The sequence below is a fragment of the Lactuca sativa genome, chromosome 8, assembly GCF_002870075.4.
Source record: "Lactuca sativa cultivar Salinas chromosome 8, Lsat_Salinas_v11, whole genome shotgun sequence".
NCBI lineage: Eukaryota > Viridiplantae > Streptophyta > Magnoliopsida > Asterales > Asteraceae > Lactuca > Lactuca sativa.
The window spans coordinates 115,229,735-115,256,614 of NC_056630.2; the positions used below are offsets into that span (position 1 = coordinate 115,229,735).

General features: G+C 37.9%; 1 long non-coding RNA gene and 2 pseudogenes across 1 annotated transcript; all 3 read right to left on the reverse strand.

Annotated features, from left to right (window-relative positions):
* Positions 1-14,558: 14,558 nt before the first annotated feature.
* On the reverse strand, positions 14,559-15,531 carry LOC111909426 (uncharacterized). The gene is made up of 3 exons (XR_002856202.3): positions 15,411-15,531; positions 15,113-15,195; positions 14,559-14,799 (listed from the first exon to the last, which is right to left on the reverse strand). It is a non-coding gene; the product is annotated as an uncharacterized LOC111909426 (long non-coding RNA).
* A 225-nt stretch (positions 15,532-15,756) lies between these two features.
* LOC111909478 (uncharacterized) lies at positions 15,757-17,334 on the reverse strand (annotated as a pseudogene).
* A 3,783-nt stretch (positions 17,335-21,117) lies between these two features.
* LOC122195665 (photosystem II CP47 reaction center protein-like) overlaps positions 21,118-26,880 on the reverse strand; it is a 32,523-nt pseudogene continuing 26,760 nt past the window's right edge.

Here is a 26,880-nt window from a genome sequence, read left to right on the forward strand (position 1 = left end):
GTCACACACTCAGCCACATACTTTGCAACGTCAAGCTTCATCGTCAGCCACCAGTAGTAGGGTTTTAGGTCCCTATACATTTTAGTGCTACCGGGATGAATCGAGTACATGGTCTTGTGAGCTTCTTCCATCAGAAGATCTCTGATTCCTCCTGTCTTAGGTATCCAAATCCGATCTTGGAACACCTTCAGTCCATGACTGTTTACACCGAACACCAACGTTTTGCCCAAACGTTCCTCCTTTCGGTCATTCTTCTCAGAAGCTTCCTCTTGAGCTTTCTTTATACTTTCCACAATGGTCGAGACAACTTCAATTCTCAACGCTCTTGGCCTTTTCCTTTCAAGATTGACTTTCCGACTGAGAGCATCAGCAACAACATTAGCCTTACCGGGGTGGTAAAGTATCTCGCAGTCGTAGTCCTTGAGTAACTCCAGCCAGCGTCGTTGCCTCATATTCAATTCTTTCTGATTAAAGAGATATTGGAGACTCTTATGATCAGTGAAAAGTTTGCACTTCGTGCCATAGAGGTAATGCCTCCATATTTTCAGAGCGAAAACTACCGCTGCCAACTCCAAATCATGAGTCGGGTAATTCTTTTCATGCTCCTTCAGCTGTCGAGACGCATATGCTATCACCTTTTCTCTTTGGGTCAAAACACAACCCAATCCAACCCCAGACGCATCGCTATAAACAGCGAAGTCTTCAACTCCATCGGGTAAAGAAAGTATCGGTGCCTCGCATAGTTTCTTCTTTAGCTTCTCGAATGCTTCTTTATGCTTATCATTCCAAGCATAAGTAGCTCCTTTGTGGGTCAAAGCTGTCAACGGAGTAGCGATCGAAGAAAAGCCTTGGATAAACCTTCGGTAATATCCGGCTAATCAGAAAAAGCTTCGGATCTCCGTGGGACTTTTCGGTGGTTCCCACTTCATCACATCTTCGATCTTCGCTGGATCAACCATTATCCCTTCTTGGTTGACCACATGACCCAAGAATTGGACTTCACGAATCCAAAAATCACATTTGGAGAACTTTGCATACAGCTTCTCCTGCTTCAAAACTTCTAACACTTCTTGCAAGTCGACATATTCCCAGAAGAACTTCCCAGTTTACCACCACAACGCCAAGTCGAGTTCAGAATCGACTTAGTGCCAGGGGCTACCCCCGTAGCCAAATCTCCTTATCATATGGCACCAGTTGAAATGCAAGAACTTTCCAGTCAACTTAACGAACTTCTCAAGAAGGGATTCATTCGACCAAGCTTCTCACCATGGGGAGCACCGGTCCTGTTCGTCAAGAAGAAAGATGGATCGTTTCGCATGTGCATCGACTATAGAGAACTCAACAAACTTACCATTAAAAATCGTTATCCCTTGCCCCGCATTGACGATTTATTTGATCAACTTCAAGGAGCCAACTACTTCTCGAAGATAGATCTGCGATCCGGATATCACCAACTACGAGTATTAGAGGAGGATGTTCCCAAGACAGCCTTCCGAACTCGTTATGGGCACTACGAGTTTGTAGTAATGCCATTCGGATTAACTAACGCGCCCGCAGTATTCATGGATCTGATGAATAGGGTGTGTCGTCCTTACTTGGATCAGTTCTTCATCATCTTCATTGATGACATACTCATTTACTCTCGAAGTAAGGAGGAGCATAGTCAACATCTCCGTAAAATCTTAGAAACATTGCGATCGGAGAAGCTCTACGCGAAGTTCTCAAAGTGCGAATTTTGGATTCGGCGAGTCAAATTCTTGGGCCATGTAGTTAGCGAAGAAGGTATGCACGTGGACCCTTCCAAAATTAAAGTCATCGAGAACTGGTCAGCACCAAAGACACCTACTGAAATTTGTCAATTTCTAGGTCTAGTTGGCTACTATCTCAGGTTCATTCAGAACTTCTCCAGCATAGCGAAACCTCTTACAACCCTGACCCAGAAAGGCGTGGCCTTTGACTGGGAAGAGAAACAGGAAAGAGCGTTCCAAACGCTCAAACGAGCCTTATGCACCGCCCCGATACTGTCCCTTCCTAAAGGGATATAAGACTTCATTGTCTATTGTGATGCATCCAATCAGGGACTCGGATGTGTTCTGATGCAGCGAGGTAAAGTCATAGCCTATGCCTCGAGACAGCTGAAGACACATGAGGTTAACTACACAACCCACGATCTCGAACTAGGAGCAGTTGTGTTTGCTCTGAAGATCTGGCGACATTACCTATACGGTACAAAAAGCACGATCTTTACAGACCATAAGAGTCTACAACACATTTTCGACCAGAAAGAGCTCAACATGAGACAACGACGGTGGGTCGATCTACTTAGTGATTACGAGTGCGAAATTCGTTATCATCCAGGCAAACCCAATGTAGTAGCCGACGCCCTAAGCCGGAAAGAATATACTGGTCGTAGAGTCAAATCTTTGACTCTAACTATCAATTCACACTTTTCCACGCAAATAAAGGAGGCTCAGCTCGACGCTTTGAAACCTGAAAACGTGGCGGGTGAATCCCTTTGAGGGATGGATAAGAACTTGGAAGTCAAGGGTGGCGGAGCCTTATACCTCATGGATCGGATCTAGACACCGAAACACGGTGGCTTCAGAGACTTGGTCATGACCGAAGCTCACAACACTCGTTATTCCGTCCACCCGGGTTCAGATAAGATGTATCTGGATCTTAAAAAGTTATACTGGTGGCCTAACATGAAAGCAGATATTGCTACCTTCGTGAGTAAATGCCTTACTTGCGCAAAGGTCAAGGTCGAATACCAGAAACCCTCCGGTCTTCTACAACAACCGGAGATACCAGAATGGAAGTGGGAGCGGATCACTATGGACTTCATAACCAAGTTGCCCAAGACGACGGGTGGACTTGATTCCATATGGGTCATCGTCGATAGACTGACCAAGTCTGCACACTTCCTACCGATCAAAGAAACAGACAAGATGGAGAAACTTACCAGAACTTACATTAGGGAGATTGTAAGGTTGCACGGTGTTCCTTTATCTATCATCTCGGACCGAGATAGTAGATTCACTTCGAGGTTCTGGCAGTCATTACAAAGTTCCCTAGGAACTAGGCTGGATATGAGTACAGCCTACCATCCACAGACCGACGGGCAAAGTGAGAGAACTATCCAAACCTTAGAAGATATGTTGTGTGCCTGTGTGATTGACTTTGGAAAAGCTTGGGATACTCATTTACCCCTTTTTGAATTTTCCTACAACAACAGTTATCATACGAGCATAAAGGCAGCTCCATTCGAGGCCCTCTATGGCCGAAAGTGCAGATCCCCTCTGTGTTGGGCTGAGGTGGGTGATACCCAGTTAGCTAAGGGACGAGTTCCCGAAAGCACTCTCACGGGTCCGGAGATCATTCGGGAAACGACAGAGAAGATCGTTCAAATTCGTGAACGATTAAAAGCCTCTAGAGACCGACAGAAAAGCTACGCTGACAAGCGTAGGAAACCATTGGAGTTCCAGGTGGGCGACCGAGTCCTACTGAAGGTCTCACCCTGGAAGGGCTTAATACGCTTTGGAAAGCATGGGAAGCTCAATCCAAGATACATAGGGCCTTTCGAGATTCTGGCAAGAATCAGCCCTGTGGCTTACAAACTCAATCTACCGCACGAACTCAGTAACGTACATCCTACCTTCCACGTGTCAAACTTGAAAAAGTGTATATCCGACGAGACTCTTGTTATTCCACTCGACGAGATCGAGATCAACGAGAGCCTCAACTTCGTGGAGGAACCAGTAGAGATCATGGACCGAGTGGTCAAGCAAACAAAGCAGAGTCGTATCCCGATAGTGAAGGTGCGCTGGAACGCAAAGTGTGGACCGGAATTCACTTGGGAACGTGAGGATCAGATGAAACTGAAATACCCTCACCTTTTCGCTTAGTTATTTGTAATTTCTTACTTGCTTAAATTCTAATTTCGGGACGAAATTCCTTCTAACGGGGGAATGATGTGACAACTCGAAATTTCCATTCTGTACAAACTATATCACTTCAATAGAAGTTATAGCAGTCACAATTAACTTTCAGACTTTCTGCGTAAGTTCGAGTAATTCAGGGTTTACACTGCAGGAAATATCAGGAGAGTGGGTGCACGAGGGTTTTGTGCAACACTGTTATTCCAACACTCTATTATATTAGAGATCATTTCAGGAATAAAAATATTTTCTGCCAAAAATATTTCAGGACTATAAATAGATTTCTGAACCAAATTCATTCATTATTCACATTTCCAACTAGAGAAAAGCCATTTTCTCTCTCACGGATCTTCGGGTTTTTATACCAAAACGTGAGTAACTCTTTCTAGTAGTGTTAGAATGCTTATTGTGTGCTTATAACATGATTTAGATGGCTAAATCATTAGATCTAGGAGTTTACTCCCCAAGGTGTTCTTGGGCGGTAAACTCCCGAAACAAAGCCAAAACCGACCTTTGTGTTATACAACTGCTTTAGACTATTATGTATGTGTGTTAGGGACAAGAAAACAACCATAAATCACCCAAGTTTGGGAGTTCACGGCCCAAGAGTTGCATAGGCCGTAAACTCCCTTTTCAACCTCAAAATGGTGTTTTAAGGCCACTAAAGCTTTAAGGCTTTTATCAAGACTAGTACCCATTAAATCTAAGGCCTTAAGCACATCAAAGAACACAAACAAATGAGAGTTTACGGCCCAAGTGTATCTTAGGCCGTAAACTCCATAGAAATGGACCAAAGGGGGGGGGGGTTTAAGGCTCCTAAAGCCTTAGACAATTACCTAGACTTGTTCCCATTTAATCAAGGGCTTGAATCACATCAAAATCACTTAACAAAGTGAGTTTATGGCCAAGAAATGGTTCTTGGGCCGTAAACTCCTAAAAAGGGCACCAAAGTGTGCCTAATGCCTTCATATGCTTGGAATAAAAGTCTAGAACCTATACCACAAATGCAAAGGACTTGAAAGCATCAAAAACACACCATACTTAGAGTTTACGGCCGTAAACTCTAAGGGGAATGGCCTCAGGGCCGTAAACTCCTAATTGGATTATTTCTAGACCTTAAACTCTTCCAAGGATTTAACCACCAAGTTGAATAATTCTAGGAATCATTTGGGACTTCAAAACACACCAAACCCCCAAGGTTGGGAGTTTACGGCCGTAAACTCAAGAGTTTACAACCGTAAACTCCATGTGTGATGGTTTACGGGGAGTAAACTCACATGTAGGGTCCTTTGGAACCCTAAACACAAATACCTTGTCCCACAATAGCTTAGATGCAATCCTTAAGGCTTAAAACACTTATGTAAAGTGTTTATTATGTCTAGGATGTCTTAACATTATCAATTAGTGATTTGAGTCTAATTGAGTGCATATATGTGTGATTATATGTTCGTTAGGATCGTAGTGCGTGTACAAGTCCTCGCTTGACACCTAGCCATCCTATACCGTTCAGTTCATCCCAATCACCAACTACAGGTGAGTTCATACCCCTAATCAATGTTTTAAATTATTTTAAATGCTTTAATGGGGGGGGGGGGGGGGGGGGAATACAAGTAGAAACAAACATGTTATTTAATCATTGATATGTATTTTATAACTGTGTTTGTCATTTAACAGATTTCACATGCTACAAAATGTGATGCATGAAATGGTTTTACATCTTAAAAACACATTGTTACCAAATGTTTTACCTTTGAAATGTTTATTAAAATGACATCAAATCATTGTTAATTATTGTTCAAAACCCATAAGATGTCTTACAAAACCATTTTTCATTCTTGAACTAAACTATGCATATACACTTATATTCTTATATATGTATTGATGTTATAGTTTACATCTTTCATTTAGTTTCCCACACCCTTGAGTAGTAAGAGTGTATAAACCTACATGATCAACCAGTTATATTACAGTAAATTATCATAGGGATAATTTGAAGATATCAAACATTACTTCTATTACAAGGAATCACACAAGAGTTGGTTCATTCATGAGTCTATACTAGTACATTACCTGATACATGAGTACTTACAGATGTTTACCTGATACATGAATATGTTTACATATACTTACCTGTTACATGGACACACATACATGAATAGCATACAGGAACATTTTTACATAGGTGCATTATCCTGTATTCACTTACCTGGATACTTGTACTTAGGACTACGAGGATGATTTATTAGTACTTACTGTGTAAATTGTCTTTCCTATCTCGGTTCAATGGGATAGCTAGACGGGACTTACCATTCCGAACCCCACTGATTAGCACAAGTGGTCGATGACCATCTACGGAGGTCTAAGGTTACTATTTATATTAGGTAGATCGATTGGGACTAACCCTTCCACCCACCTGCTGCTGCTACAGAGGACAATTGGACAATCTTCGGATGTTCATTAGGTTATACCTTTCGCTTATTGTGATGATTGTGTTACTCCTAGTACCCATCGATGACACTTACATTAATACTTGTTTTGGACAATCTTCGGATGCTCATTAAGTTACATATTTCGCTTAATGCGATGTTGTGTTAGTCCTAGTACCCAGTGACAACACTTACAGTAGTACATTTTCCTGTTTACTTTATTTTGTGATACATTCACGAAAACGATGAGTTAGACTAAGCACTTTTAGTACTAGTCAATACAAAGGAAAAACTATCATTTTACAAACAAAACATTCGGGTCTTGGTAGAAGACTACATCTCAAACTGATAGAAAATAAGGGATTTTCTAGGGTTTTTCATACGTACATCAACATTTTCATTTAACATTTTACATGGCCTTCATAACAGATTTTCACAAACAAGGCAATGACACTTATATACTTATGAATTCATCAGCTTTAAAGCTGATACTCGCTTTCAAAATAACTTGTATTCTCAGGTCATCAGTAGACAAGTACGGAGGCCAGGTTTTGAGAAGACGGAGCAGACAAGTCTCGTCTTTTATTTAGATTGTATATTTTTGGTGTCTTATTACAATGAAAGAACACACATGTATTAAACTTTACTTATAATTCAATGGATGATGTTGTTGCTTGTTTATTATAATACACTGTTGTGATACTGTACATGACGTCCTCCACCCCTGAACGTTTCCGCTGTTCGTGGTTTTGGGGTGTGACATGAATGCAGTCTTCTCGATATCTTGTTCTCTTACTTTTAGCTGATGATATCCTGACCTTAGATCGATCTTTGAAAAATAACTTGAACCTTGTAGTTGATCGAACTGGTCATCAATCCTCGGCAACGGATATCTATTCTTTATTGTTGCCTTGTTCAGCTCTCTGTAATCGATGCACACTCTCATACTTCCATCTTTCTTCTTCACGTATAACACCGGAGCTCCCCAGGGCGATGAACTAGGTCTAATGAAACCTTTTTCCAATAACTCCTGAAGTTGCATCATCAGCTCCTTCATCTCCGTCGGTGCTAATCAATAAGGTGATTTTGCAATTGGTGTTGTTCCGGGCAACAAGTCGATACAAAATTCTACTTGCCGATCGGGTGGTAATCCAGGAAGATCTTCGGGAAATACTTCCGGATAATCACACACAACAGGAATATTCTGCATCACCTTCTTTTCCTTCTTAGCATCGATCACGAATGCTAAGTATGATGTACACCCTTTGGTCAAACATTTTATGGCTTTCATTAGGGAAATGATTCCAGAATTTACTCTGCGTTTATCTCCATGCACCATAAACGACTCTTTACCTGGCGGGTTTACTTTGACTATTTTCTTCTTGCATAAAATTTCGGCGTCATTGGCGCTAAGCCAATCCATTCCTAACACGATGTCGAAACCATTAAGTTCGATAGGCAATAATTCCTCGTGGAACTTATTCCCATTCAGATCAATTAAGATGTTTTTCATACGATGGCTAATAGGTACAAACTTGCCACTAGCAACTTCGACTAATAAGGCATTATCTAGTCTATCAACAGGCAAAGCTAGTTTTCTACCAAATTCATGCGATATAAAGGAGTAGTTGGCTCCAGAATCAAATAAAATTTGGGTAGGCAATTTGTTAACGAGAAAGGTACCTGAAGCGACATCAGCTTCATCTTTGGCAGCTTCCAGTGTCATCTGGAATGCTCTCGCCTTTGGCTTTGGCAGAATGTTGAGTCTAGCTGCCTCCTTCTTCTTCAGGAAGTCCCTCGCCATGTGTCCCTCCTCACCACAACCATAGCAAACCTTATTAGAGAGGGTACATTCATTGGCATAGTGACCTGGCTTTCCACACTTGTAGCATGTGGCCACTACCTCACATTTTCCATGATGCTTCTTCTTACATTTGTCACACCATTTCGCTTCACCTCCACTTCCTCTCGAACTAGACTTCGAGAACTTGTTTTTCTGATTGGACCCTGAAGTTCCATCGAACTTCCTCTTTTCACCAACTTCTATCCTTTGCAGACCCTTTTCCTTCTGCTGGGCCTCCACATTCTTAGCTGCACGAACAACCGTTTTTAGAGTAGTTGCCATCTTGACTGTCGGACCAAAGTCGGCAGGCAGTCCATTAGCAAACCTCTCAGTCTTGGAGAGTTCTGTTGGCACTAGGTACGGAAATAACTTCATTTTCTCAGTGAATGCAGTAGCATAGTCATCTATGCTCATCCTCCCCTTCTTCAAGTTTTGGAACTCATTGTTTAGATCAATCAGATCTATCTCTGAACAATACTGCACCCTTAGTTGTTCTAAGAACTCCTCCCATGACATTTTCAGGGCTTCTCCTCGTGGCATAGTATCTGCCAACAACTTCCACCAACTCAAGACTCCAGTCTTCAGTTGTCTAACTGCAAAGACGGTCTTCTGTTTGTTGCTACATTCGCAACTTTCAAATAACATCTCCATTTCGGAGATCCAATCCATTATCTCAACAGGTTTTGGGCTTCCAGAAAGACTTGGCGGCTTGGCGCCCAAGAAGTTCTTGTACATTCGCCCATCCTTGTTGTTTCTCCTTTCCGGATCGTTCCTTCGTTCTCCTTGAGTCCCAACTTGACTCATAATGCGACTATTGTTCCCATCCTCCGATTGCTCGGGAATCAATTCGGGTTCCTCAATAGGTATGATAGGTTCGTCCCTATTATCATGCAACATCTGTCGCATCTCATCCCTTTGTTCGGCTAACATAGCCCGAATCATGGCTTGCACCCCAACAGGTATTTGCTCAATTACTGGCGGTTGATTCCTGTTTTCATCCGCGTTTCCAACGCCACTCCTTGTTCTCACCATTTTTGATCTACACACCGAATAAGGTGAAATTTAGATCTTCATTCACGATAGATTTCAAATCATCCTTATCACTCCGAAACAATTATTTGCTAGTTCTAATATCGTATACATACACTTAGAATCCTAAACACATAAACCTTCAGATCCGGTTGGCAACAAACTGTAGATCCGAACAAATAATATCATATAAGGCAACATATAACATTTAACACATAAAAGCATTTTAGGCAACTTTCCTAAAAATAAACTAGTGCTCGTGTCAAAAATCCAACAGACACACATCTCAAAATTCCACTTAGCATTCTAAGTTTAAGTCTAGAAATCCTACAAATTCCTAGTTCGCTTAAACTAATGCTCTGATCCCAACTGTGACATCCTCAAAATCTCGGCTAGAAAAGACCGATTTCATTTATGCTTTTTAAATAATTTTAGAGTAAATCCTTTTGATTTAAAAGAGTTGCAGAATTTGTTCCCAAAACAAAACATGATAAAATAATATTTATCAAAGCATTTCATCAAGAGATGCATTTTCATTATATAATCAAAACTCAGGATGTCATGTTCCGATACAGACCATAAAGCATAAACGATAACATTACAAGTCATTCAACAAATATATACATATACAGACTTGTAAACAAAACAACTCGATGATTCATCCATCTTACACCCTTGCGCCACTTCCTGTAATACAAATAAAACTGAGTGGGTCAGGCTTGGGAGCCTGGTGAGCATATAGGGTTTTCAACCCACAATAAATAAATTATATTTAATTTCACCAACCAATCACTATCCCGATTACCCATTCCCGTTATCCTCACTTTACGTCCCTAAAAACAACATCTATCTCAAGGGACCTAATCTAGGATTTTCATTGGGACGGACATTACTGCTAAGGGGTTTCCTCAATAATAGATATCCTAAAGGCAACCATGAGGGGGATAGAGTACACCGGTGAACACATCGTTCACAACACCTACAGGTTATGAACCTGCTAGCGTTCCACAGGACTGTCTAGAAAGAGTCAGTGGTCGTTATCCATACTCCGCTGAATAACTAGATCAACAACAACAACAACATCGAGGCCTCTCATCTGTTTATTACACACCAACTATCTACCCATGTTCTACCCAACATATTAGTAGATAAAAATATATATTTTTATACATAGTTTAAAACTTGTATATCATTTTCATTCAATACATATTCCACATAACAGATGAGGCACACCCACATAACACGTATTTCATAGAAAATAAATCAGATCTATGAGATAGAAGAGAATGAATATACATTCACACATATAACAACAAAATTATACACATAACACATATTTCGTATAAAATACTTCATAATTATGCGTTAGAAGAAAGTAACTACACACTCACGCATATAAACAACTATATACTTAATACACTCAAACTATACTTGTATTATTATCATGTTTATGAAAGGTAGTATACACTCACTTGATCAGAAGATGATCAGACAACACTACAGCTTGTAGAAGTACTATCTCTCCGCAGATCTGGAAGATCTTCACAAAAATCGAACTTCTCGCGGGTAGAGCTTCGGCTCGGGAATCACGCTCTTCGGGATTCTCGGGGCTTCGGATCTTGCTTCGGGACTCGGGAATGATACTGGGGCTTCGGGGTACTTCTGGCACGCAAATCGATGCAAAACGGGAGAGAGAAGAGAGAAAAAGAGCAATTGAGTCGGTTGCCCTCGCATCCTATTTATAGGAGGCTGGAGCCTTGGAGTACGCGGGGCGTACTGGTCTGAAATCTTCATTGCTTACGTATCCGAAGTCACTTGAGTGCGAGGTGCGTCATGCTTCGCGGTACGCGGGGCGTACAGCAGTACGCTGGGCGTGCTTCGGATGAGTCCGATGACTCCTCTTCGGATAATACCAAGATGTAGAATTAAATTTAAATATTAAATATTTAATAAACTTCGGAAATTCATATTTTCTTCATACGAACTCCGTTTTCGACGTTCTTTATATCCACGCGTAGGTGAGACTACGTTCTACAACTTTCGTTTAGACTTCGTCGGCTAATTTTGACTTTATTTTTATTATTTATTTTTAGTAGGCCGAGACAGAAAAACTTCGTTATAAATTCATAACTTCTTCGTTTGACGTCCGTTCTCACCTAACTTTTCATCGCTTTGATACCAACAACAAGATCTTCGATTCTCGTTTAGATTGTTTCGGCTAAAAACCGCTCGATCTCAAATCGAGTATTTCAGGCTGCATACCGTTAAGTCGAAACTTCAATAAATCATAACTTCCTCTTACGAAGTCAGATTTGGGCGTTCTATATATATTCAGAAACCTCGTTTCAACTACTACAACATTATCCAAAGATATCAAGTTTATTTTACACTTAGATTTTGACGCTTATTTTTATTCTTAATTAATCGAACCACATAATTAAGCAATTAAGCACAAAACACATAATACTCAAATAATATACTTATATTATTTCAAAACGGGTTACAAAGGTTAACCTAGACTATTACATCAAAGATAATGCCTAGCCTGGAAACGCGGGCGTTACACAACCAACATTCTATTTAACTATAATAGGTATAGTTAGGGATTAACGCTCATTACTACTATTACCATGACACTTACTATAGTTAGTACAATTATGAGTCAATACATGTTAAATACTATGCAAAGAGAATACTATATACTATACAAGAGAACACTTTATACATTATACCAAGAAGTACATTATACTCTAATACAAGAGAATATACCAAAACAGAATGTGACATACTACTTCTTGATACGACACTTCACTGTGTTATCACCGTGTAACCAGAGTCTCCTGGAGGGAGAACGGGCATTATGTGTATAGATCTATACGGGACAGACACTCCCACATCCCGACTGCTAGCTACAGTCCAAGCCGACTAGGCCTAGGGGTGGCAAAATGTCACCATACTACGTATGACCTGGAGGGTCACCAATTATTCGATCGTCAAACAACATGGTTACATACGAGTTCACATTCGGACCTTTAATTAACACATTAAGAATTAAAGGCGCAACAGACTCCCCTAGGTGTATTGTACATTTAATACTACCTGGAGTCTGCATTTTTATTACATTCAGCCGGCAGTGACACTGCTGGGGTAAAACATTATTTTCTCAATTACTTTACATGAATGAAGTCTAAAACCATATTTCCATACTGATAGCTTCACTGGGGAAACTTTTACATTTTCAAAGGATCAAACATACCAATAACTGAGTCTTGGTAGAAGACTACTTTTGCTGGAAAATATAGGATTTTCTAGGGATCATACTATTTTCAAACATTGATAACGGTTATTATATTACATGATTGTAAACACTTTTATACAAGCAACGACACTAAATACTTATGAACTCACCAGCTTTATGCTGATACTCATTTTCAAAATAACTTGTATTCTCAGGTCATTAGTAGACAGGTACATATGCAGCTTTTGAGAAGATGGAGCACATACAAGACTCATCTTTTATTTTGATTATACTTTTGGTGTCTAACAAACTGTACAGAACACGCTTGTATTACAATTATTATATTAATACAATGGATGTTGTTGCTTGTCTTTACTATTATGCATTTTTATGATACTGTATATGACGTCCTCCACCCCATAATGTATTACGTCGTTCTCGGTTTTGGGATGTGACATTGTGTGTGTGGAAATATCAAGGTATTATAACTACTTCTGTGATTTAAGTCAATATAACAAATATGGGACAAAATGATGGGATGAATGTAAATGTGGTAGGGTAATTTTTGTAAGTTTTGTCATGTTTCTAGGAATTTGTAGGCCTTTCCAATATAAATAGATAAGTTTTTATTTAATCTGTTGCAATATTGCTTTTTATAACTTCTGTTATGTTCCTGTGAGAAGTGATATTAAAATAGTCATAAATTATCGTATTTTTTTTCTTTATTATAGCTTAATATAAATATATTTAACTCTTTGGACCATTTTTTTTTGCATTGCAGGTGATTTCAGAGTTAGTTTGCACCAAAAAAGTAACATATTGGTGATTTCAAAGTCTAATGTTTTTTCTGTGTATGACATGAAAGTACATCCCCCCTTTTAAGGTAATGTGTTTCACTACAACCCACCTCCTACCAATTTCTTCAAGACATTTTACTTTGTTGTTTGTTCTTTCCAAAAATGTTGTCGACGATGCTCTTTTTTGGAACAAATGGTTGCAAATAGTTTCATCCTCTTGGATGATTCCATTTTAAACAATGGTATGAAATTTACCTTTTTTGTGTTGTACATGTTCTTTACACGTAGTTGATTCTTTGTTTTATATATCTCCTGGCTCTCTTTTGTTAACAGGAAAAACAAGTTTCAATGACACCCAATAATCTTATGAATTTTGATATGAGTTTTCTCATTGATGTTACATGTTTTTTCTAAATCTTATTTTAATACAAGTTATTGAGGAGGCAAAAGAAAGAGGCATATATATTCGTGTGTTTATTCATGTTTTTAAGTTTGTGCAACTATGTGCATTTTTGTGTGTGTCTTCATGTGTATTTGTTCAATATTAGCTTAAATTAGTGTTAAGTTGCATGTGTTGCAGATATGAAAGAGGCTTGTATTGCTGAAATAGACATTAGCTTCATTCAAGCAATCAACCATGTAAATAACAATAAAAAATACTTTATTTGTAATTTCTTTTAAGTTATTTCTATTTAATAGTGTTTTGTATTTGTTCTGTAGGTTTCTAATGATCTGTAACATCTTTTATGGTTTAAGTTCTGGAAGTTTTGTTAGACTAAGTAGGCCAATAACTCTTATTGCATGTATAAACTTATTATGATTGTGTTGTATTGTCTATAAAAAAAGTTTATACATTGTTTTTGTAATATACAAGTATTGGATATATTACAATAAATATTCCTCCAAATTTCCACATTTCTTCATTTCCTACTTATTGCATGTAATTTTCGTCCATTACAAATACAGTAACTCGAGATCAGGAGCTATCTAGTTAATAAAAATTATTATAAAATATTTAAATAGTAAAAGATAAATTTTGAAATTTTTGTAGAGGGGTAACCAAAAACTTTATGATTACGAATCATACCAAACATTTGAAAATGATTAAATTTTTATGATAAATATTTAATAACTAGAGAAGAATCCCCGCTTTGCGGGGTTGGAAACGCCAAAGAAAGCAACATGATCGGAAATGAAAGTATGTTGCTACATCTTGCAAGTAGATCTTTTACTTTATGTATTAATCCAAGAATAAAGATGGATTTCTCCCATTAAAAACACCAAAATATGAAATCAAAAAGAATCATTTAAGCACCATAAAACGAAGAAACACAGGCATATGAAATAATTATTACATAATTAGATTGATTCTTCCTCTGTTTAAAAAAATACCCAAAGGAAAAGGTTTAAAAAATGACAAAATTCAAGAAACACAACAAAAGTTTTCATTATCAAGCGTTGATGTCGAGCGCTGAGCATCGGATTGCAGAAACAGCTGGTGGTGGGGCAGGGAGATGGTGATCAAAAGCTGATGTTAAATATTACACGGTCAACGTATTATCCCCAAATCTGAAACGTTTGAACACAGAAGAGAACGAAAGAAGACGTACAAAAGGAGAAGAGTGAATTTTAAAGGTGAATATTAAAAATCATTTGATTTTGCATCCATCTGTAATTCATAATAAACCGTGAGGTTTAACTCATAAATCAGGTTTTCAATGGAATCATTAGAATTTTTCACAAAAAACATTTCTTTTCTTTTACCAACTAAAGCTAGTGACTAAGTTCATATGCATTACACCACCTGTAGGTAAAATACATGATTTGGTTAAAACACTCACTTCTAAGGTTGGTAGCTGCGTTCCCTTTGTTGGCATTGGCAGACTTGGTTCCCTGACCATCACCCATGTCTTTTAACTTTCAGCTGAAATAAAATTCTAAACATTTACAAACCAATAACTTAAACTGAGAGAACAACAATCGAATTCAAATCCAAGCACAATCTTCGGTTACCAGATTTAGAGCAACTCTTTGTTCTAAATCTTTAATACCACATAATAACTTTTGAATCACCCACAAGTTTTTTTTTTTTTTTTTTTTTTTTTTTTTTTTTTTAAACCTACAATATTTTTTTAGTACCTGATTGTAGAGGTGATAGAACATTCCCACCGAAAAGAGACCAGTCACAAACTTAGTCATACACATGCATTGCATTCGGAGAGTTGATTTTTAACTTTTGATTCTATAAATTTACCTCTTGATTTCATGGAATCATAATCATAATGGAATCACTCATTCCATTAATTTGTAATGTGACTCCTTCCATTTTGTTAATCCTTCATTTCATTCTAGAATGGAATGAAAAGCTGCAACTTAACCGATTTTTATTCATAAATTTTGAATTCCATCATACCAAACACATTCCTCACTTTTATATAACAAATAATTACAACGAAATGAGTTTGTTCTTAACATTCGTAATGGCTCATTCCATTCCATCAGAGAAAACAAACATGACTTCCTCACTTCTATGGAATGAGCCATTCCATTCCTCCCCCAATTCTATGACAACAAACACTATCTAAAGGAATTCCAAATAAGAACCAAAAACACACACACACACACACATTGACTGGCCTAGGAAAGCGGAAGTGATTCACAAGCTAAAATCCCTCCATGTCCTGTTCTCTCACACCACAATCATTAATTGATGCCATTAAATGCATTCCACCACTACAAACCACCACATTTATCAAAATATCAACAAACACGTTTTCAAAAATATATTTTATAACAAAAATAGTTGCATGATTTACATCCTACTTCACAATTACTTCCAAGGTGTCGTATATTTCAATAGCATTTGTTATAGCATTATCTTCATAAGTCGTCCTTGTACAAAAAATCATTCACTGTTTATCCAAATCTTTGCATCATATAATACATCAAGATTCCGTATTAAAACTAAATTAATAATACATTTTATGGTTAAATCTTTTACCAAAATCCCAGAAAAATATTTTTTTATAACAGATTACCTCACAAGCAAGCTTTCCTTGAAACCTTCCTGCCTCCAAGAAATCATCATTGAGTGCTAGTGTTCTAATTCGAGTTTGTGTAAACCATTACATCAAACTACCTGCATGTTTCTCTATCCCCAAAACAAATTTCAGATTTTCAATTCTCAAAAAGATATAAAAAAATGAACAAAGAAATTAAAATTCTTGAGTTTAGGTTTAAAGTTAAGGGAGTCAAGACACAATGTAATTTCCGTCTTTTTGCAACTTTAGCAACATTATATGATCAATGAAAATAAAAGTAAGTACCTCAGTAGGTGCCACGTGCCCAGAAAAGTTTAGAATTTCAGTCGGGTTTTGTGATTAATGTGCAATGCATGATTGAGTTGTTACACATGAGATACACATCATGCTTTGAGGTAGCCTATATCAGGTTCCTTAGCTGTATACCACATAAATTTTTAGAATCTTTAGGGCTTTTAGGTAATATCAATCTAATATGCTTGAAAATACCACATAAAATTTTAGAATCTTTAGGGCTTTTAGGTAATATCAATCTAATATGCTTGAAAATGAATGATTTTAGGTTTCACTGATCTTGTATTATGAAAGAACTCATAGTAGTTACCAATTTTGGAATTTTGTTTGCATTTCTGCATAAAAAAACAATGTTTCATAATATGAAGAGTAGAAAAAGGAATTATGTCTATGAAAGTAGATATTGTAGTACCTTATCAACAACATCACCAGATAATTGAATGTCTTCATAGTTTCTGTATTGTTCAAGTCTTGTACGTCTGTAACTTTCCCTTGTTATATTCAATCTTTCCCATGGAATTCCCTCCTGATCTTGCTCGAGCAGAGGACGTATCCGTCACCTTTGTAAGCTGCTCAAATTAGAACTTAAAAAGATATGAATTGTCGAAATCAAGTGTATTACATGGTAGATTATAACACATATACATTTGATGATAGATTTTGGACTAAAAACACTAAAAGGGATGAAATTTAATTCTTACACTAACCATTTCGTAATCATCAAGATTTCAATCTTCACCATTGTTTTCTCCTCCATCCACACCATCTGCAAAATCTTACATGTCACCTTCTTCTGCCATGTAGTTAATCTGATCAACTTTGCCACTCTGCTGTCACTTCTTCACCATATTCAAATATCCACAAATATAATACAAAAAATAAAACGCCAAATCATCGTACAATGAAGTCGGAATAGCATAGGCGTAGCAAAATAAATTAGTAACATAAAACTGCAATCAATTCAAGTAATTACCTTTGTCTAAAAGTCCTTGTGATCAATAAAATCCACCTGATAATTTACAATCATTGCTTCAGATCAATGACATACGTAATTAGGGTTCGACTACAACAGAGAAAAATGATGTTATCAGATGAAAGAGTGGTGAAGCATAATATATCGGTTCCGTCGTTCTCTTTTCCGGCGACAAAAGAAGATAGAGATGGCGATGCAGACGGTTGTGGAGCAAGTGATTAAGAGCAAGAGTGAGAACTCCTTCAATTGATAGTAAGGGCGATAGGTTTTTTGACGGGAGACTGTGGCGGTGGAGGGATCATCAATAGCGAAAACACTCAACCTAAATCTTCTTCAGCGGAAACCCTAGAAGCATCGGAGGCGGGAAGATGTTCTGCTGCTTTTAGTGGCTGAGGAGTGAGGAAGAAGGCAAGCAGCTGAGAATGTTGAGAGGTGGAAGCGATTGGGGGAAAGCGATACCCACAGAAACGAAAAGGATTCTCTGAAGATGATAGAATGAGAGGCGGTGAGAACATCGACAACGTAACACGTGACGGACACTGAACCCGTTTTTATTGGTTACATTAGCGGTGTAACAAAGAAGCTGGAAAAGAAAAAAATTTCTCACAAATAAAGAAAACACAGGAAACGGAAAAGAAAAAAAAACAAAACAACCAATCATAGAGAAGTCTTGTTCATCATGTACTTTGAAATTAGTATATATATAAATTTGGAGTTGAAAATATCTATCATTTTAGATTACGAATGCAATAATAAATTATCTATAAAAAAAAACTAATAAGAAAATAAACCATAAATGAAGTAGTTTGACTTTTTGTTTTTGATAATTTGGTTATTGATATATTTAATACAAACTTTTTCTTGATAATTGTGTTTTAAATATCTAGGTTTTTATTTTTATTTTTCTAATCAAAGTTTAACATTATAAAAGAATATCTAATTTGTAATCATATTGTTACAAATAACAAGATTTTAAAACTAAAAGAAAAAAACAAAATAAGTATAAAAGACCAATCCAAAAAAATCTGAAACAACCCCTCCCTTTCCCACCCCGAAACTCAAAAAGAGCATGTAAAGACAAAAGGACTTGACTAATTATTGAAAAAAACTATTTGCACCGGTCGCTTAGCACGGGTAAACGACTACTATACCATAAAACATATTAGTCTTATCTTGAATTTCAAAAGGTATAAAATATAATTTTTTTGTATGAATCAATTCTACATAAATAATTTATTAATACTTACCAAAAGTTTGAAGACTTGAATTAAAAAAAGTAATTAAGAAATCTAATTTGGAGTAAATTGAAAATTTTAAAATATGAAATCCATGTATATAAATTTATTTACATTTCTTAAACTAGACAATAATATTAATTAATTTACATCAATAGTATAAAAAGACAATATAAATATAAGGTATAAGTATAAATATATTATTTAAAAGTGGTAATTTTTAATTACATAATAACTAATAATAAAACACAATAATTATTTCCCTATAAGAAACTATTCGCCAAAAAAGTTATTTATCGTCGCCGCTTTGCACGGACAGACATCTATTTTCTTAAAACGTGAATTTTTTTATGTTTGTATTTTTCTTACCTCTAACTAAGTAACTAATTTTCTATAGAAAAAGTAAAAAAAAAAATCGCATACAAATCGCATACAAAAGTTAAAAGCAAATCTCCCCTCTTCAAAGTTCTATAGTTTGGTTATTTCTCTGCCTCACTGTGATGCTCAACTGATGTTCTTGTGTTGATTTATATCTAGGCAGGAATGAACAAATGATCAGAGCTTGTAATGAGTCCATCTTTTACCATAAGATCTTCACTAGTTAATAATCTTTTATAAGCTGCTCATGTATCCAGTATCCTTCTAGATGTAAAATCATTATTCAATTTTTTTCTTTTAAATTTCAAGGTGCAATCTGACTAGGGTTAAGTTTATCGATTAGCACTGTTTTTCATATAAGTTTTATAAGCTTAATTAGTATATATGTTACTACTTGTGTTATTGAGAGATAACGTATATTTTAATTCACTTTTACCCTTAGGTTTTAGGTTTGTTTTCTACAGTTAACTTCTATGTGATGATGCCGTTGAAGGAAAAAAAAAATTATTTGTTCTCTGCAGCCATTGATGACCCTTACTTCCTGCTGTGTTTGGGAATGCTATTTTTTTTTTTCAAAACAGAATAAGTTCATATTAATGAAGTGACATATACAATGCCAAAAAGTTAGTACATACGTTTTATTTATTAATTTTTTTTTTAATAAAAATCAACTAAAAAGACTTGGATACTATTTAAAATGCTCTGCGCAGAGCACAAGGTTGGCCTTTTCCTCTTAGTTCTATTTTGGACAATTTTACCCTTAGGGTAGCCCCTCAAGATTTATCTTCCTGGTGTTGTTAACCTTGTGTTGTTAGTTTCCCACTTATGTAATCTTTATTTTCATCCCAAACTCTTGTACTAGTCCAGATGCCGACTGACTTTTGTTTATTTTCTAATACATTTTGTCTTTAAACGAAAACATAGTTAAATGTGTACTTTTTTGTGTTATTTAGTTGATAAAAATTATGGCGATATTGTCACTCTTATCAAAATCTTCTACTATTTGATTTGAAGGGCCTCATTTTTTTATTTCGCCCCGGGCCTCAAATCGGCATGGACCGGCCCTGCATACAATAAATTGTAATGACGTCGAAAGCATGTTGATGGGAGGTTATTTTCAGCAGCCATATTGTATAATAAAATATCATTTTCACACTATTATTTTAATTTTAATGTTTCTAATCGAACATTGGTTTATCATTTCCTTTTTCAGTGTTAGACCATTCTATTGCAGTTGTTATAGCTGAGTTGACATTAGTTCTCGAGTTTAACAAAAGAAATGAAAAGAAGAGAAAACAAAGTCACAATAGAAAAGAAGAGAAAAAAAAAAAGAAAAATAATTTTTTTTTGTGTTTCCTAGTTGGAAAGAAGTAGAAAGAAAATTAATCATTTTATCATTTCTTTCAAAATCCTTCCAAATCGGAAGAAAGTTAAAAAGAAAAGTGATCATTCCATTTCCCCCGATTCCTTCCTTTAATAAACTCAGAAACACAATTTTCTTCTCATTTTCATCAATTTCATTTATTTTCTCTTGTTAAGTTGAACTCGGGAACGGGGTGACTGTTTTCGTAACATCAAAGTTAATGAGCCTCCCAATATTGGGAGGATCGTTACTTCAATTGTGATAATGAAAAATCATTTCATTGTTTTATTTTTTAGTTGGAACTTTTGGTGGTTCTCTAAAAAAATACAGCGAAAAAAAATATCCCTAGAGTGGAGACTAAGAGGAATGTATAAACCAATACTTCCATAGATTTGATCGTGGTTTACAATTATAACTTCCATGCCTGTTTATTTTTTGTTTCTTTTTTGGGGGATCATATCCCGAATAAAGAAAGAGCAAGTAACAAAAAATGACGATGCAAATAAAGATTGATACCCTATATCAAAAAAATAAAATAGATTCGAAAGACACCAAAGAAATATTATATCAGCCTATTTGTCTTCTTGTAAATGGATTTCCAAGTCTTTGGAATGCTCCAAATTCTACTTGAGCATCCAAATTTGGGTCAATACCAGCAAAGCAAATGAAGCGTGTCCAAAAGTAAACAAGCCCCTCAGACTGCTACGAACAACACCATCGGATTTCAAAGTAGCACGATCTTATTCAAAAATTCCCCCCAATTGAGTGCGTCTAGCATATTTTTTCACAGTAACATGATCACTATAACTGACTCCATTGAGTTCACCACCGTAGAACTCAACAATTACACCTACTTGTTTGACACTAAACTTAGATTCTGTCATTCGAAAAGAAACATCAGCTCTAACAATCTGTAACGTCCCAAAATCCGTACCAAAAATTTTCTTTAAATCATTACCAAAACCATATTCATGAAAAACATATCATAAGTCATAACATGAATTCAAAGTATCATTTTCAAACATGTGTTTATTATCAGAGTAAAACATCCCAGGCTGACTAATCTATGGTGTGTGCCATGCGATCACCCCGAGATCTTCCCTCCGCTACCGGAAGTACCTGAAACCAAAACTAAAAACCGTAAGCACGAAGCTTAGTGAGTTCCCCAACCTACCACATACCCTGCATAAACACATACAACATATTATGGGTCGCGCCCGCTACTTCGGGCCTCGCCCGCCTCGCCCACTACAACGGCCCCGCCGCTCCAGGCCCCACCTGGCTTCGAGCCCCGCTCGAATACAGATCTGTTTCACATAGGCCTCGCCTGTCACTGGGCCTCGCCCGTTAACACATAAGCATATCACAACATACAAGCATATCACAACACATAAGCTAAACATATACTAATGGACCCTGTCCTAAGGCCTCGCCTATATTGGGACTCGCCCTTGTCCTGCTACTGATGAGTCATGGAACCCCATCCATACTCCTACTGATAGTGAGATACGGGCCCAGCCCATACTTACTCTTGCCCTAACTTGGGCCTCACCCTTGTTCTGTTGCTAATGAGATGTGGATCATCGTCCACACCCTGCTATTGGTGAGATACGGGACCTCGCCCATACTCACCTCCCTACCATGCACATACATTTATCACACAGACAACAAGTATAAACTATCATATAAACCATTACTTGGGAACCCGCCCGCTATCATTGGACCTTGGTCCTGAATATCATTCTAGCATACTGCGCCTAAGGCTAACCCCCGGGTCTTCCTACTCATAACTACATGGGCCGGCATTGTGGCCGTAGACCCATTCACACAAAGGGAAACTCACCTCGTACTGCTGAACTTGCTGGTAACCCCTCTAGCCATTGCCCGACAACTCTCTGAACTCCTGCTCCACTAGCTACCCGAGCTACCAATATCAATGTAACACTTAGTCTAACTGTCCCCCGAAAGTCAACTAAGTCAACTCTGGTCAAAGTCAAAGTCCTGGTCAAAGTCGACCTTCCAGGTCAAACCCTACTCGCCGAGTCCGCCTACTGACTTGCTGAGTTCATATGCTCAGAGTCCTTCCATTCGCGACTCGACTCGCCGAGTCGGCCCATGACTCGCCGAGTCCATTGATTTCCGAGTCCTGTCCTGTCCAACTCACTGAGTCTCCACCCGACTCACTGATTTGAGTCTTACCTCAAAGGGTTCGGGGTTTTGCGACCTGACTCGCCGAGTCCAAGAACAGACTCGCCGAGTCCAAGGCAAACTTCAACAGACTCGCCGAGTTGCTCATCCAACTCGTCGAGTTCCTCCTAATCTTCATGCTATTCGTCGAGTCCACTCGAAGGACTCGCCGAGTCTATTCAGTCTTTCATACATTCAGAAGCTTTTTGAGTCACGCAGGGACTCCAAACTGTAGATCCATTCTTCAAAGGCCTATTCCTCACGTAAAGTTGCAAACTTTACGTGTAGCTAAGGAAATCTAGGCCCAAAACATTCCATACTCGGGTTTAAGACAACCTTCATCTACACCCTCAAGACTGATACTTTATGACTCTCTAGGCCAGAATACACTTAGATCTAAAGTAGCAACTTCATATCTGGACTTCTAACTCCAATTGGCTCTAGCATATGGCATAAAGCCCCAAATCTCATGACAAAAAGGAAACTATGGGTAAAGGAGTGAAGGTAATGACTTCTTACCTTCAAATGATCTGAAAGGCCACACCAACTCTGGATCCAAGGCTTCCTCTTGCACCACTATGAACTTCCTTCTCTTCCAAGCTTCAAATCACAACTCCAAGGCTAGATCTTTGCTCAAAAACGGATATGGCGGCTAGGGTTCGATGTTCTGGATGAGAGGAGGTATAAAGGAACCCTAAGGAAAAGAATGAGGTGCTTAAATAGTGCACAAAGCCCTGGATTTAGGGTTTCCCTCTTCAGACCGGACTCGCCGAGTCCATACTCCGACTCGTCGAGTCGGTCACTTACTCCTCGACCCGGATCCCGCTTGGACTCGTCGAGTTCCTCCTTGGACTGGACGAGTTGACCCCCCTTGACTTAGGGTGCTCTTTCCTTTCTTGGTCTTTTTGATTTTCGGGTGTTACAACTCTCCCCCACTTAAACTAAACTTCGTCCTCGAAGTTTCTCTACGGACAATCGCCCTATAATCTGCTTTCTATACTCTACTTATTAATCCAACACCAGCTGCCTACCTTCGCTGGCTTTTCAACCGGTCATCCTAACGACCCTTAATATTTTCGAATAGTATCCTCGGGTTCACCCTAACTCTGGTCATCCTGGAAACACAACTTACTCAACTGAAAAACCTTCTGGTACTCCCCAAGTACTCATGCTGAACACCCTGAGGATTCACCCCTTTATTTCCCTGTGCGATTTCCGGCCTTTCCAAGGCAACGTTCCACAACCAACTACTTCCTGTGTCACTGTGAAGGTCCTATCCTTCACCAACTCCATTACCCCCGCTACTTTCAGTACGGGTCATTACCGCCAGTATCCATTGGATAGTTCTTAACTCCAGTGCCACTGACTGAAAATCTCTGTTGTCCCTTATCCGCCTTCTGGATGAACCGAGATCACCCTGGTCCCTGCTGATCTATCAATGTTTGGATTACCGGCTCCCACGGGTCGCTAGCCTCAACACAACCTCCTTGTCGCTCCCAGGAACTTCCGAAGAAACTTAGACTATCTAATGTTGCCCCCTCTACTCTGCCACTCTGGCGCTACAAGTCCTGGGATCCTCGCTCCCCCAACTTGACCCTAAGGTCCTTACCAGGTCCCACCTATACTATTAAAACTCACGGGCCTCGCCCACGGGTCTCACCCGATTATACTATTGAGCAACCCTCCTCTCAGGTCTCACCTATACTACTACTCTCACACGGGCCTCGCCCACGGGTCTCACCCAACTACATCCTGAAACGGCCTCTCCCAAGGTCTCGCCTCTCTAGGGCTATACAGGCAAGCTCCATACTATTCTCAGCCACTACTCATTCTTGATCCCTACCTGATCACTAGTAGATAAGGGCCTCGCCCCAACTCCACTAACGAAGCTACTAGGGAACGCTACGGCTTACCCGTAGTCTTACAACACCTTCCACCACTGACCGCTAGTGAATGTTACGGCTGACCTGTAGTCTTACAACACTTTCCACCACTGACTGCTAGTGAATGCTACGGCTGCCCCATAGTCTTATAACACTTTCCACCACTGACTGCTAGTGAATGCTACGGATGCCCCATAGTCTTACAACTCTTTCCATCACTGTTTGCTAATACGAAAGCATCCCATGCTATCAGTTCTCAAGATCCTCATTCTGACTCACCTGAGTCCTACAGGCGATCCTCCAACCTGAATTCGCAACCATCTACTAACCATCACAATTACACAAACTGACCGATGGAGAGTTTCTCAAACTACCAACCCTAAACTCCTCAGCCCATCAATCGATGTGCCACTTCCATTCCTTCTATGCGGCCGCGTACTCATTATGGATCTGCGTGCTCTTACCCTTGTACACTCGGAGGGTTCTCCCCCACTTTGACCCTGCTTATACCTCACTGCTCAATGCTTGAGAAGAATTCCCAATCTTCTCTGCTACCATTCCATAATCAATATGCTGAGGAACCCAAGCTTACCCTAGCTAGGGATCTAACCAGTCCATCTCTAAAACTATACAGCTCCGAACTAGCGAGACATACCAAGTCCCTCCCAGGCATGCTACAATTACTGCATCCTAAGTAACCTTCTCTAATAGGGCACATCCCTTAACTACCATTCAAATATCCAAGGTATGCAGATGGCATATAACTCAATCACAAGCAAGTCACACAAAATTAAAATACTCATACCAATAATGTGTTGGATTAGATGTCTAAGCCCATAACTATTATTGGTATGTACTTGACCCGAGAGTAGCATGGTCCATTTGGGTTGCATATCATCAGGACAATTTGTTAGGATGGACTTTTGAGAGAAGGTTATTTATGGTTTATTAATATATTATAAGTTATAATATATTAATATGAAATCATATGCTTTAATTAGTATCGATCAATAATTAATTTGGAATTAATTTAGTGATCAAAAGATACTGATTAAATCTATGGGGACTAATTATGATAATTAGTTATATTTATATGTGTTGGGCTTATGACCCATGTTGGACCAAGTTTATATATGGATACATAAAGAGTTGGGCCACATGAACCATAGATCATAAAACCCATGGGTATGGATTATGGGTTATACCCATGACCCTTGGAATCCTACATATAAATAGGTTACTCCATAGCCAAAATCACCACTTCTTTTCTTAGAGAAATATGGAGGTGTTTTGGTGCATGGAATTCTCTCTCAAGAGCCACCTTTGCCCTAGGTGTGTTGTGATTCCATTTGAGGCATTTCATACTATTGGTGCTAAGCTCTTAAGGCCAAATACATCAAGACTTCAAGCCACATAAAAGGTATGTTTCCCTAACTAGTATATTATATGGTTTATGTCAAATGCATGCTAGTTATAGGTTTAATGCCTTGGAAACCATTTGCATGTATAATTAGTGAAAACATAGATCCAAGGTATTTAGGGTTGTATGTGCACCATAGGATGTTGTATTATACCAAAACCAAACAGTGGTATCAGAGCCATGAGTTGTTTTCTACTATATTTGATGCAAATGTATTTTTTTCAAGTTGATGGAAAAATAAAAGAAAAAAAAACATGAAATTTGTCAAATTATATGATAATTACTTGATTTTATGAAAAACTAATTATTTGTAAAATTTGAGTCAATTTACTACAAGAGTTGAATTAGGTCAATTTATTAAAAGATAGAATGATATGATTATTTTATTTGTTTTAAAATTTTGATCTAAGTGGTTTTAAGGAGTTACAAATTTTGTCATATAATTTTGGAACTCAAAAGTTTTTTTTTTAAAGTTATGATCTTAAGAGTTTTGAAACTTCCATAAGTTATGGATGCGAAATGTCTCATTTATTAACTCTTTAGGTTATGAAGTCCAAGAGTCTTCAAAGGATAATTGTCAAAGTTTCAAGTTTTGTATTAGTTTATATGATTATCTAATTTCTTGAAAATTGTTGATGTGAATAATCTTTACTTATGAGTTTAATCTAGATCATAGAAAAATTATTTGATTATTGTGTTAATTGGGATATTTGATCTTAATGGTTCTTATGAACTCCATAACTTGTCCTCAAGTTATGGAAAATGAAGAGTTTTTCTTTTTAAAGTATCATTAAGTCTCATAGGTTATGAAAACAGAAGAGTCTCTATTTTTAAT